Source organism: Ursus arctos, unplaced genomic scaffold (genome assembly GCF_023065955.2).
Source record: "Ursus arctos isolate Adak ecotype North America unplaced genomic scaffold, UrsArc2.0 scaffold_20, whole genome shotgun sequence".
Lineage (NCBI taxonomy): Eukaryota > Metazoa > Chordata > Mammalia > Carnivora > Ursidae > Ursus > Ursus arctos.
Genome location: NW_026622875.1, coordinates 224,726 through 238,851, shown reverse-complemented (window position 1 = coordinate 238,851; position 14,126 = coordinate 224,726).

Genomic DNA, 14,126 nt, shown 5'->3' with positions numbered 1-14,126 from the left:
TTAAAAATAGAAATACCGTAAGATCCAGTAATTTCACTACTGGGTATTCACCCAAAGAAAACGAAAACACTAATTTAAAAAAAATATATGTACCCTTGTGCTTATTTCAGCATTATTTACAATAGCCATAATATGGACGCAACCCAAGTCCATCGATAGATGAATGGATATTACATCTCATTACATACACACACACGCAGTGGACTATTAACCATAAAAAAAAGAGAGAGATCTTGCCAAGTACATGGATACACCTAGAGGGCATAATGCTAAGTGAAATAAGTCAGACAAAGACAAGTACCGTATGACTTCACTCATAGGTATAATTTAAGAAAAAAAATGAACAATGGAAAAAAGACACACACAAAAAAAACACTTTTAAAAGAAAAAACGTGGTTGCCAGAGGGGAAGCCGATGGGGGGATGGGAGAAAAAGAGAAAGGTGATAAAGTGTATATCACATATGATGATCACTGGGTAATGTATAGAATTGTCCAATCATTATATTGTGCACTTGAAACTAACATATCATTGTATATTAACAATACTTAAACTTAAAAAAGGAGACAGTTTTACAAAATTCTGAATTTAGAAGTTAAATCATATTAATACTGCAAGTGAAATTAGCACAATACACACATATGATAAACACTAATTATTTAAGTGAATTTAAAAACAAAAATATAAATTTGCATTTAGTTTATATTTCAGCATGAGAATAATTAAAGAAATCAAATTATGAATCTTGAGATTTTAGGACACATAGACCAGGGTTCAAACGCTATCTCTATGAAATAGAAATTTCAGGATCCTATGCTCTTGGAGGCCAGTTTTCTTCATGAGAAAATACTTTATAGTTTGATATATTGTTGAAGATGTATTATATAATAGATGCTTAATACATAATATATTTAGTATGCATTCAGTAAATAATAGTCATAGCAGAAATAATACTAAAAATACTTAACAGACATATAGAAAATGGGACAAAATAAAAACTTGGTTTATAAGCTTAATGAAAGATGAATCAATAAAGTGAAATCACACTACATAAATTTTCAACAATGCTGTTGTATTGTTTCATTCTTGCATTTTAGCATGGTGCTTACAACCCTTTGATTAGACAAACTCTTCATGTTTTTACTAAGGGTGTTGCCATTATACTTAATTGGTTTTACAACTGCTAAATAACGCCTATTGGGACATCACTTTCTTGATGAGATAAGCTGCAATCTTAATGTGCCCTTAATCACCTTCTTCTTAGGAAGGCTTTCCAGATCCTTTGGCCTTGTTTCTGTGACATTGGATAATTAGTTGGAAAGGAGGTGGAGAGATGTGTATCGGTGCCAATTAACCCTGGCGCTTGGTGAGTTTAATTTCATAGACTATCTAGAAAAGAATATTACCTGATTTAAGCAGGAAATCTTTCCTATTTCTTTATTGAATTATTAATCTTATAGTTACTAAGTCTTTAGTTTTGTTCCACAAACTATAGATTAAAATATGTGTGTATATATTTACCTACAAATAGATATATAAAAATAGATTACATATATATAAACTATGGTTAAAGTATATATTATATATAAAAATAAAATAAATAGTATGTTATATGTAATAAAATATATATGTATATAATATTAAAATAATATATATTATATATGTGCATATATATCCTTGACCTCATGGAGCTTCAGTTAAATGGGAAAGAGGGATGTTAAATAAACAAGCGAATATATATAATTACAAATTTTTATAAGTGATAGAAAATAAATCATGCATTTGTATTAGCGAGTACAACAGGAGAATCCATATTTAGGGAGAGCTTAGGGAAACACCTTTTTAGAAGACCTACTATTTTAGGCTGAGATATGAAAGCAGGGTGGAGAGAACATTCTAGATGAAGAACAAAGCACAGGGAAAGGTCCATGAGGTGGGAAAAGTCTTGCTTCACCAGTTGGATAAGCTTTGAGAAGACGATCAAGTCAGGAGTAAGTCAAGGAAAGAGGCCCAGTAAAGGGCAGGCAAGGGTGCTAAATAGGATAGTAAGTGCATTGGGAAGCCACGGAGGACTTTAAGTAGAAAAAGTTATATTATCTAATTATTTAAATTTTAAAAATAACATTCTGGCTGACCTGTGGAAAAATTATTATAAAATGGCAGGAGTGCAGGCAGGAAACCATTTTTGGAGGCTATTTCAGTAAACCAAGCAAGAGATCATGTGGTTTTCCTCTCTTCAGGGTTTATTCATCTTTTTATGAATGAATGCTCTTTCCTGGCCCACAGCACCACCGAGAAAATGCAAAACTAATTAGACCCTGGAAAGGCTTCTGAAAATCTCTTGCATGCTCCTCCAACTGTGTCTTGAGTGATGAGGAATTTAAGGATATTCTTCTATATCCTTGTCTTTAGTTCAGAGAACCTTCCTTTTCAGAGTGCGAATAAGGCAAAGAAATGTGTATCTTGAGGCACATTCATTACACAGAGATACAGATCTCTGGGAACACGTTCTATTGTTAACCTTCTTTTATTATGTAATCTCAAGTTGTCCATCTAGGTTAGAGTTAAAATGCAGATCTCCCATTTTGCTCTCTTCCACCTACGTTTTTTTTTTTTTTCCAGGAGACCTAGGCTCTAGTTCTGGTTCTGTTCCTGAATCAGAATCCTATATCAAATCACAAAATTTGGGGGGGATTTCATTTCAGCTTGTGATGCAAAATACAGAATTTAGTTTTGAGATATGAACCTGGTTCAAATCTCAGTGTTTGTGCTTATTAGCTGTGTGACCCTGGAATTGTTACTGAACTCCTGTAAGGAGTTCAATCTCTCAAGATTGTTGTATATTGATATATAAAATCCACTCATTATATATTACATATTAGGTGCTCAAATATCCGTAGCTATTCTTATTTTAAATAAAAACAACATATTTTCTCCTAACTTGAAAGAATGTATGTGAAAGCATTTAAAGTGCAAATATTTTAAATTAACACTTCACTCATTCATTCAATCAGTCATCCAACAGTCAGGGTGCAACGGGTATGAAACAGCCACCACAAGGAAGGGAGTATGCTAGACTGTGGGGGAAGGAATTGTCATAATATAGATCCCGACCTCCAATAGTGTAAAATTCAGCAAGTTTCCAGAAATGAGAATGTTAGGAGTTTCGAAGGACAAGTGGGCTTTTCCTTTCTGGAGCATTCAGAGACGGCTACTTAGAAGAGATGGAGACTAGAGGAAGAGGTTAATGAATAGATATTCCAGCCAAAGGAAAAGGTGTGAAGACAAGTGGAGTGGCTGTCACCGGCAGGTTCTATTTAGGAAGGCAATAAATAAACAAGCACAGGAAATGAATACACTCATTTGTTTAGGTTATATTTGAATTTCCCTAATTCTATCCTTCTATTAGCCCTGGAAAGTATGCATTTTCACATAAAATTTGTAGATGAGAAAAAATAAGGCTTGGAAGTTTCAGAACTCATCCAACAAGTAAATGGAAATTATAACTCAAGTCTCAGTATGTCTAGATCCAAGGAGTGTTTTCCATGTTCTTTTCATTATACCATCTTGTCTTTTGATTTTTCATTTAACAACCTACTTTATAACTAACATATTACAGCAGAGAAGTTCTATTCAGGAAGCAAAACTGTATTAATCATATCCACATAGAGTCCTTCCCCTATTAAGCATTAAACTAATGAAAAGACTTTCTCTTTTATGTTGATACTTCTTGAAGCCAACTTTACTGGATATCCATAAAGGTGACACTCTTCAGATCATACCATACAAATGCATGAAAATGTCTCAATAACATTTGTCTGTGCTACTGTGATGTTATGGAGAAATCATCAATTATATCCTCAAGTCTATTGAAAGATACTCTTTTTTTTTTTTAAGATTTTATTTATTTGACACAGAGAGAGAGGGATCACAAGTAGGCAGAGCGGCAGGCAGAGGGAGAGGGAGAAGCAGGCCCTGAGCGGAGCAGAGAGCCCAACGCAGGGCTTGATCTCAGGACGCTGAGATCACGCCCTGAGCCGAAGGCAGACGCTTAACTGATTGAGCCACCCAGGTGCCCCTATTGAAAGGTACGCTTGAGCCAGTACAGTGGCTCCTCAACACATCCTACATGAACTTTGGGAGAGGGAGTGGATTTCCCTGAGACTCCTCTGTTTTACCGCTTATTCTAAACAGCACAATGGAATGATTCTCTCCTTGCTAATACAGCATGTAAAATCTCGTGGCTGAGTGCCACAGTATTTGGGAAAGAACTTTGCCAATCTAGGGCTCTCAAATCAAAGCTGGCTCTTTGTATTTTGCTGAATTGTTACTCAACTTCAGAAAGATAGTTTAAGATATGATTAGGAGTTAAATTATCATCACCATTGCCACCCTGTCTATCCTTTCATAAACATAAAAAACCCATAACTCATCCTCTCTATGAGGAGTCAAAGGAGCACTAGGGAAAACGCAGCTCGCTGGAGCCATTTGAACAATGACTGTAAAAATAACATCTGTTCCTTGTTTTCATGCTAAATGTATTTTTTAATTCACTGCAGGGGACACTACTGGCAGCAGTCAGTGTAATTTATCTAAATCTTTAATACTCAGTGTTTTATTCAGGAACAGAAATATATTTGCTTTCTAAAGAGCATCAAGAGTAAATGTTAAGGGATTCTTTTTAATATTGTAGGATTATGAGCAGGTATTGAAGCAATCGGTTGTGAATGTGTAACTATCAATCACTGCCATCATTAAATGAAATTGCCTCTGCCACACAAAAAGGACTTCTGTGTATGTGGCTGTGTGTGGATGGGTGTGGTGTATATATGGATATCAGTCGGATGTAATATATAAAAACATTTAAGACACGGCCAGATATAAAAAGGATCATTAAAAATCCTGAAATTTAACAAAATAAACATATGGAATATGAAGTTGGAATGTGAAAAAGTGATTCATTTCCTACTGAATTCCTCTAAAGGAAAGCTGCTCACATTTCCGAACTCAATGTTTACTGATGGGGGAGGGTTTTTTTTTTTTTTTCAGATATGTTCAAATTTCTCTAGAATTTTAAACTTTTTTATAGGTCTCTCCATTATCTCTGTCCAACTATATTTTATTTTTATTTCAACACAAAATCTCCTATAGGAATCTCCTTCTCTTTACTGTGACTTGAATAGAGAATTAATCCTGACTTATACAAGTTCTCTTATTCTGAAATATCCTCCCCACTTTTCTGTAGGAACCTGATTCCACCCATCTCTGTATTCAGTTCATGAACAGACTGACTCACTCATTTCTCCACTGAAGCAAACAACATATATTAAGCACTCACTATATTCCAGGCATGAGAAGACTTGAGAAATAAGAAGTTTCCTTGGTAATTAAGCATGATGAGGGAAAGAACTAGTAAGTGCCAAATCGTGAATGCCTGAGAGAACGTGGCATGTTTGGAGAAGCACAGAGTTTAAAGGAAGGAGTAGGATAGGGTTTTCAAATTAACTACCTGAGGGTCAGAGACCTGAATTTGTTATTTGTAATTTACCATCATATTTTGTTTGTTAATTTCTGTCTTGTGAATCCTTACACATTTAAAAATCCTCACTGTTTCAGTGTTGGTCATACATATGCATGTTCAGTCCTATAGTATGTGGAAAATAACAGGTGACCAAAGAAAAAAGCCAAAAAAATCAACCAGGAAAAGCCACTGTGGACACTTTGTCGCATATAATATTTGCCATGCTTGTGTATGTATGCTCGTTCATATGTCTGTTTTACGACAAGGTTATCTTATTTTGCAAACTTCTTGAACTTCTTTTTCTTTAACTTAACAACATATGTACGTGTTTTTCAATGGGATTAAGTCCCCTCTACATTTGTTCATGTTATCTTCTGATAACTTGATAAGATAATGTTCCTCATCCTCCTCTTAAGTAAACATAAACATTTATGCACAAAAAGTTATAATTTAAAGAGGGCTTCATACCTAATGATGTCTATTCATGAATCCCTTGATAAAAACCACCATTGTATGATACCATTTTAGTGACTAGTATGTGTATGTATAATATGCAGTAATCTATCTATATGCATACTTCACTTAATTTTTACCAAGCCACATATTTTTGAGGCATTTCAGATTTATCCATTTTAACCATTATCAAGCATTATAACCAATATTTTAGTAATTAATATTTGTTCTCATTCTGAGAGTCTTTGAATAAATTCTTAGGAGGCAATTTCTGAATCAAGAGTACACAAAGATATACAGCAAAGTGCAATCCCAAAATGATGTACAACCATTTTTACCAAATTTTCTTTTGAAAATATCAGCTGTGTCAGCTATATTAAGGGGGAGGAATCAAGGCAAGGATATTTTATTGATTCTGATATTTCAAAAGTCTATTATAAAATTCACAAGAGTAAATTACAATAACATAAGCAGGCAGAGACAAGAGAGAAAACTTTGCCTCCTCGTCCTATGGGTAATATTTCATAGAAGGGCTTCTTTCCCTTGGATCATTACAAGTTAAAAAATAAACAAATTCAGTGTCTTCTGAGTCACATTAATTACATGCCAGTAATTGGGAAATTGAAACATGTCAACTGTATGTATACATGATATAGAAACTATTAGATAACTCTTACACTGTTTGTTTTTTACTTATTAAGCCTTCTCTTTGGAGAAAATTGGCATCCTCTTCCTCAATTCACTTATTTATTCACTGAGTACATACCATGTCAGGCATTACACTAGGACTTCTGAAAGTTGTCAGTTTTTAGGTGGGATGTTTCTCTGGGGGCACTGCTATAACATTTGCCAACTATTGTTTTTATATGTAATTTCATCTTGAAAATATATTCCCTTATACTGAAATATGCATTTTTCTTCAGTTTATATTTTACATACATAACTCTTTACCATGGTATGTATGTTACCTATGACAGCTGTCACAAGCTATCAAAGATGATGGTTTAGTTTTTAAAGCTAATAGCTTTAAAGTAGTACTAACTTAAAAATAAATGTTGTAAACATCTATTTGTGCCTAGTGTCCTCTAAAGAAAGAATAAGGCACTATATTGTTTATATATGCTGTTTACTGAAATTTAAATAATTAATTGATCCATCATTTTAGAAACTCTGCTCAGCAGACAGCTTTTCAGACTGCCTTGAAGAGCACCTGTCAAACTGCCTGGGACCATGAAGTCACTGCTGGGCCACGTAATACGACCTCAGGAACTCCTCCTTCATGTTTTCCTCTTGTTCATCTGTTTCAGTAGCCATCGTTCACTGGCCCTCTTACTGTTTCCCTCACTGATTCTGCCTCAATGCTGTAAACTCTATAGTTCATTTCCTCCTCTCAGATAGGCAACCTGATTTCAAAATATCTACCTTGAGTCATTGATAAACATAATTTTCAGTATTTTTTTGCAGTCTCAATGAATAGATATTGTATATTCCCATGTCTGGTCTGTTTTCAAGGTACTCTCTAGACAGACCTATGCTCTGCCTAAGCTTTCTTATCTTCCTGTCCTTTCCATCCTCTGTGGAGTTTCTCCTTTCTTGGAAAATATACATCAAATCCTTAATGAAGTTTTTATCCAGGAAACTGCCTCTACATATTCAAGTTCCACAATAAGTGACCGTGGGCTAGCTTCTGAGCTATAGCCCCTAAAACTATAAAACAAAAATGACACCTGCCTCCTATACTTATTGTATTAAAGGCCGTATGGTAGGAATTCCTATTATATAGTATGAACTTTAACAATGTTAACTTCCCTGTATACTGATTTACTGAATATTATTTTTTTATCAGATAATAAAAATGGCATAACACAATGCTATGTTGACAAAAGATGGGTTGATGTTTCTGTGACCACTCTCTGTAACAATTCAGGCTCTCTGAGTGAGGAAACCTTCATCACCAAGAAAGCCAGCTGGCTGTAATAAGAAAATCTACCGCCCATTAGAGAATTTTCCCTTAAGTGAGTTTGAGTCATGACTTGCTTCCTGGAGTGAATGGTGTCTTTTCTGCCCATCAGGACTTCTTTAACAATAGAAAGTTCTGTTAATGTTTACACTTCTTGCTGCCTCTAAAAAATATTCTGGATTTTCTGTGCTTTCATCTGTGGCCCATGACAAGTACTTTTATTTTTTAGATCAATGGCAAAGTTTATTTGAATTAAAGCAGAGAAGCAACCCCAGTAACCACCCCACTCAAACAATGCATAAATAATAATATTTCAAAAACTCAACTAGAGCCTGCGATTTTACTCAACCTAGACTTGGGAGCTGTGATCTTTGGATTTGTTACGCTGAAGGTATTGGCATATATTATCTTTTTAAGCATATATATATATATATATTGAGAGAGAGAGGAGGACAATTCAGCAGATTGCTTTGAGGGAATGACCAAGATCTGAAGAATAGTTTCCCATTGGACTGATAGAAACTGTCCTGGCTTTTACCATAAATACTTTTTTGGTTTCAGTTATTGCATTATATTATATTTTTAGAGGGCTGAATGTGTTCTTTCATTTCAAGGAGTCCCAAAAGAGAGAAATCAACTTTTACTGTTTGAGGTAGGGGATCAGGAGCAGACCTTTATCTCCTGACTGATATGGGATGACAAGCCACAAGTTAAATCAAAGAGCAAGCTAGTGTTTATTCTCTCAGCTGTAACACTTCAGCTTGTATTTCTCAACCCCTGTGGAGAGAACAAGGTCTGGCATCTACATGCATGAGAAATAAGAGAGCAGATGACTTCCTAGGGCTGACTGTGTTCCCTATCCAGAAGGCATGGGAATCACACTTTTTTTTTTGTTTTTTTGTATAAGCTAGACAAGTTACCTCTACCTTAATCTACTTGCAGTGAATGTTAACCCTCAAATAGCACTGAAAGTGGATTAAATGCTCCTCCCTTTTTAATTTATTTTCTAAGAACCTCGGAGCCAACTTTAATGGACTCAAATGACAACTTTATAAAGACCTCAAAAATCCATTATTTTTCTTACATTTAAATGGAAGTTATTATTTTGGTTCTACATGGTTAGGGTTCGGAAAGTTGGTGAAATCCCTGAGATTGTATATATACATTTTCTCAAAAGAGGGCCCAAACTCTCATCAGACTCTCATGGGCACATGGCTACACAGCACTAAGAAACACAGCGTTAGTTGGCCTCTGTTCTGGTTGCATCGTTGTGTTATTCTACATTACCTTTAATTTTGTAAGCCAACATAAATATATTGACGAACAAAGGAAATTCACATGTTAAATAAAATATTTCAAGAAAATAAGGTGTCATGTTAAAAACTAAGGTACTGTTTTTCTTTTCTATCATACATATTGTTCTCACTGGAAATGATGATGACTGTATAAAGATCTGAAACTTCAGTCATCATCATTTCTTGTATAACTTCTTGTCTCAAGCCACCCATTTCTGAATTTTGGTACATTTCACATGGGCTCTCTGGATCCTTTCCACACATCACTGCCTGGAAAATATTTTAAAGTTTATTACAGTATTCTTGGAAATGAGAAGCAGCTGAAATAATTGGAATGTTCAACCTTTGCTTAATGACAGCCAATATCTCTAGAGTTAGACTTAATTGGGCAGGGTCCTGTAGCATGTATTAAAGGTGTGGATTTTGCTTCTGCTCCATATTACGGTTTCAATTTAATTATTTTTTTATTTAACTGATGACATAGTTTTATCGGGAGATGTAATCTCAACTTAATAGTTTTCTGGCACTAACAAAGTGAGGTTATAATGCTCTGCTGCTGTCTCTTCTCCCTGACCTCTTGTCTTTCATTATCTCAAACTCCCTTTTATACACCTGATTGCCTGCCTTTCATACTCTGGTCACTAATGCAATTACTACCACAGTGTTTTTGTTCCCAGTACTCTTTTCTCACTATTCTTTGATAAACACTTTCATTTTCCGACATAAAACAGTCTCAGACACTTTCCCTATCCCTTCTCTTTATCTAAGCTTAGACCAAAATATCTGCAATTGGACGTAGTGTTCCCCCATTTGTCTCTACCTCTTACTGGATTTATACTTTTTGATATTGTGAGAAAAGGTTTTAGAACACTGATAGGATAAGGAGTCTATTTCCTGATGAAGTTCAAACTCCATAGTGAGACTAATCAACAGTAAAACCCTCCTCACCACTCTTCCCATTCCACCATGAAAAATTGTTAGAAATACATCAAAAGTCAATACACGAGAAACAAATAAACAAATCAAAAAATGGGCAGAAGATATGAACAGACACTTTTCCAATGAAGACATACAAATGGCTAACAGACACATGAAAAAATGTTCAAAATCATTAGCCATCAAGGAAATTCAAATCAAAACCACACTGAGATACCACCTTAAGCCAGTTAGAATGGCAAAAATAGACAAGGCAAGAAACAACAATTGTTGGAGAGGATGTGGAGAAAGGGGATCCCTCCTACATTGTTGGTGGGAATGCAAGTTGGTACAGCCACTCTGGAAAACAGTGTGGAGGTCCCTTAAAAAGTTAAAAATTGAGCTACCCTATGATCCAGCCATTGCACTACTGGGTATTTACCCCAAAGATACAGACGTAGTGAAGAGAAGGGCCATATGCACCCCAATGTTCATAGCAGCAATGTCCACAATAGCTAAATCGTGGAAGGAGCCGAGATGCCCTTCAACAGATGACTGGATTAAGAAGTTGTGGTCCATATATACGATGGAATATTACTCAGCTATCAGAAAGAACGAGTTCTCAACATTTGCTACAACATGGACAGCACTGGAGGAGATAATGCTAAGTGAAATAAGTCAAGCAGAGAAAGACAACTATCATATGATTTCTCTCATCTATGGAACATAAGAACTAGGATGATCGGTAGGGGAAGAAAGGGATAAAGAAAGGGGGGGTAATCAGAAGGGGGAATGAAACATGAGAGACTATGGACTATGAGAAACAAACTGAGGGCTTCAGAGGGGAGGGAGGTGGGGGAATGGGATAGACCGGTGATGGGTAGTAAGGAGGGCACATATTGCATGGTGCACTGGGTGTTATACACAACTAATGAATCATCGAGCCTTACATCGGAAACCGGGGATGTACTGTATGGTGACTAACATAATATAATAAAAAATCATTAAAAAAAAAATACATCAAAAGGAGTAACAAATGTCAGATATTTGGTGTGGTTTTGACAACCTCCAGACTGAGTAGACAAGATTAACAAAGCATGAATCCTCAAATTAAGGACCTCCATTCAACCTAAACCAAGCAGTCTCAATGAAAAGTCTTGGTTACATAAACCCAAAGCCCTAATTTAAGATGAATTCCAGCATGTAGGCACCAAAACAGAGCTGAATAGACCAGAGAGATGGACAGAGGGCAGAGAATGATGAAGACAGACCAAAAGAAGCAAGGTACAACAGAGAACTGGGTGAAGAGCAGTAACAGAGATTAGCAACAGGGACAGAACAGAGAACCGCTGGGAATGCACAAATATACAACGTCAAGGAATAAATGGCTGATGACAGAAGAAGGATCTAAGGCAAAGCTTCTGAGCTGTTCTTTAGCAACTGTGTACTAGTGGTATAAAACCCCAGGTATTCCATGAATCAGCCTTGGTTCTGCTGATCTCTCTTCATATTGTCCAAGTTTGAGCTCCAGCACAAGGGACTTTTTCTTTTCCAAATACTGTACCTACCAGGAATCAAGAAGAATGTGAGATGCTAAACATGAGAAACTAACTTCCATTTCCACATCAGAAAAAAAAGAATTTGTAATATTGGGGTTCACTGAGGGAGCTAAGCATTATCTGTGCTCTCTATCTTCATACCAAAACTGGTAAAGTTCTATAGTCAGTGTTAAATATACTTTTTTGGTTGTTTTAGTTTGTTTTGTTTAATTAACATAATCCCCAGGGGGGAAAATGTGACAAACAACAAGGTAAGATAAAATGATGACAACTAAAATGAAAGAGATCTCTTTGTAATGGAAAATTTAGGAAAATATTGTTCCATATGTCAATAAAATACAATTATCAATGAAATAAAAAGTTTCTGTGAACTAGAAATTACCAAATTTGCCTCAAGAAAAAGCAGACAATTTTAATAAGACCCAATAACAAGGAAAGGAATTGAGAAAATTGTCAAGGGATTATTTTATAAAACTTGCTCTGTATTCAGATAGTTTTATCTGTAAATACTCTCAAAAACAAGTTACAGATACAGTGAAAGCTTTCAAGAATAAGGAATAACTCAAAAATCTATCCAATTCTGTCCATTTGGAAAACATAATAGATTCTAAGAACTAACAATGGTGGCATGAAAAAGTAAGTTATAGACAAGATACTTTTAGGCACAAAATGTGAAAGTCAAACAAAAATTAGAAAACAAGGATCAGTTGGAATCTTCCCAGCAAAAAATAAGAAAAAGATACTTTGGAAACTTTTACATGATCTATATTCTTCCACTTCTGTATATAGTTATGGACAAGTAGAAATAAATATGTTTATTACTGAAAGGGAATACGAAAAACTAGTGGCAAGTCCCCTAAATCCAATTTGTATCAGCATTAAGTGTGCTCTGGCAAGTAGCTTGTAATAATAAGCTCTGTGTGTGGAGCCCTGGTACTCCTTTGGCGTATACAGCCAAAGTGGGTGACTGGAAAAGCTGAAGAATAAGAAACCATTAGAACAAACAAACAAATAGGACAAAACATGTGTTTAATTCAACTGACTCCTTTTTAGGATTTATTTATAGAAAATTTAACATCTGTTAACTACGATGCATTTTTTCACATGTTAAAGCAGTGTTTTATGATATGCAATATCGAGCTAATGGACCATTTACAGCCATTGAGTCCAGTTAATGCAACGGCTGTATTGAAGCAAATAGAGAAACATGGAGACATGAAAATAACAGATCTCTACCCTCAAGACTTTAAACAGCTTTTCAGAGTGTTCCAAAGAATCTTGTAGGTGGCTATTTGATGACTGCATGGAAGAGATGATCATGTAGGGAACTTGACTGCCCACACGTGAGCTGGAGCCATTGATTTATCTGGAAATTATGGTACCAATGGAAGGGAACTAAGTTTGAAAAACTTCTAGGCTTTCAACAGAAGATAACTGTTCTTGTTTTGCAGATTGGTAATTTCTTCTGAAGGTGATACCTTTAGTAAGTTGGATAAAACCATGGCTGCTACTTTATTCACAAAAAATAAAATGAAAACTTCAGTTAAAAAAAAAGAAAACAAGGATCAATGGTTTATTTTAAAAGTCATCATTACCATGTAGCTTTTATGTGATGAATAAAAGCTTAAATAAAATGTTAGAATATGTAATAATACAGATTATCACATCAAGTAGCTTAATAAGGTTATTAATAGGAAGATCAGCTGAAAGACATAGGGATTATTTAACTCAATTCAATATTGCTGAGAAAAATAATATTTTAATTAGACTTTGAAGAGCACATCTGTAATTACGTAATTACGTAAACAATATTTATGACAAAACGTGACCAACAAAATGCAGTATTTAATGTTGACATTTGGGATATATGTGGCTTATATAAAGACTATTTAGGACAAAACATGACCACAAAATGTAGTATTTAATGTTGACATTTGGGAGACATGTTGCTTACAAAATGGGATACAAAACAGAAACATAAAATAAAGTTGTTAGATAGGAAGAGGTAAAATTATTATTTTCTCATATGATTGAACACTCATTAAGTTATTATTTGCAAATAGCATAATTCTATACCTAAATTTTAAAAAAATTAATTAAAAAATGATGAGGCTTAAAAAAATAGAATATAAAATGACCAGATGAAGTAGGGATATTTTCAAACCATTCAGTAGAAAATCTTATTCCAATTCATAAAATGCAATGCCAGAGAAATGCCATTAATAATAGCAAAAACAAATCCAGCAATTCCACTTTGGAGTATTTATCTAAAGAAAATGAAAATACAAATCCAAAGAGATATATGCACCTCTATGCTCACTGCACCACTGTTTACAATGGCCAAGATATGGAAGCAACCTAAGGCTCTGTTGATAGATGAATGGATAAAGAAGATAGGATATACATATACACAATGGCATACTA